This window comes from Mercenaria mercenaria, unplaced genomic scaffold, assembly GCF_021730395.1.
Source record: "Mercenaria mercenaria strain notata unplaced genomic scaffold, MADL_Memer_1 contig_873, whole genome shotgun sequence".
In the NCBI taxonomy this organism is placed as follows: Eukaryota; Metazoa; Mollusca; class Bivalvia; order Venerida; family Veneridae; genus Mercenaria; species Mercenaria mercenaria.
The window spans coordinates 21,959-22,991 of record NW_026463783.1 but is presented as its reverse complement, the minus strand read 5'-3'; the positions used below and the strand labels follow the sequence as shown (position 1 = coordinate 22,991).

At 40.5% G+C, this 1,033-nt stretch overlaps 1 non-coding gene across 1 annotated transcript; it reads left to right on the top strand.

Moving 5' to 3' along the window:
* Positions 1–390: 390 nt before the first annotated feature.
* On the top strand, positions 391–462 carry Trnat-ggu (transfer RNA threonine (anticodon GGU)). Its single transcript has one exon. It is a non-coding gene; the product is annotated as a tRNA-Thr (tRNA).
* Positions 463–1,033: the final 571 nt, after the last annotated feature.

Sequence of the window (1,033 nt, the reverse complement as noted above, 5' to 3'; positions counted from 1 at the left end):
AAAGGTTTTGTGATCCTGTTGCTTTCGTCGCAATTAAAATAACCAGACAATACATTATTAAGTAAATTCAAATACCATCTTTTCATATTTTACAGCGATAGCGCTTAATCTCACCTGACATCGCTTAAGGTTTGAATTTAAAAAATACACTCATTACATACGATTTTCTTAAGGTACAATATATCGCCAAAATATCGACATTTAAAACTGTTTGCATTTTTTTACCCGCTTCCACACCCAACCCTCCACCGCCCTTGCAAAATGTTAGCCAGTATTTTTAGCATTTTAACACGTACTGAGCATAGTTGGTGATCATAAAACGGGTTCTGTTACATTTTCAGTGTCACGGTATAGAATTTGAATATTAAAACGGGGAGAAAATGTGTAGGCGGCCGGATAGCTCAGTCGGTAGAGCATCGGAACGGTATTCCGAGGCCCCGGGTTCGAGCCCCGGTCTGGCTGCACATTTTTCTCACCCTGTGACATTTGGCGCCCAACGTGGGGCCGTGACTGAATATATTCCGAGATCATGTTTACCTTGTTCTCTATCACATTAGAAATTCGAGGACGAATTTCATATAGCGGGGGAGTATGTCACGGTATAGAACTGTATTATTAAAACAGGGAGAAAATGTGTAGGCGGCCGGGTAGCTCAGTCGATAGAGCATCGGAACGGTATTCCGAGGCCCCGGATTCGAGTCCCGGTCTGGCTGCACATTTTTCTCACCCTCTGACATCAGTATGTTTTATAATGCACATTTTTACGGTACCATCAACCCCTATTAAAGTAAAGATGGGCATCTGTGAAATTGAAAATCGGAAAATTTGTCGATTTAGCTTTTAAAGCACCTACACTGTACCTATGAACTTCTTATATCAATGGACGATTCTGTAACAATTCTGTCAAATGACACCGGTTCTGACAACTGACATACATGTTCTGACGAAAAATCAAAACTAACATAAATCGATCAATTTTATTTGTATGGAACACATCCCTGCAAGTTGATCCCTTCTGTGTATTGCGTATATA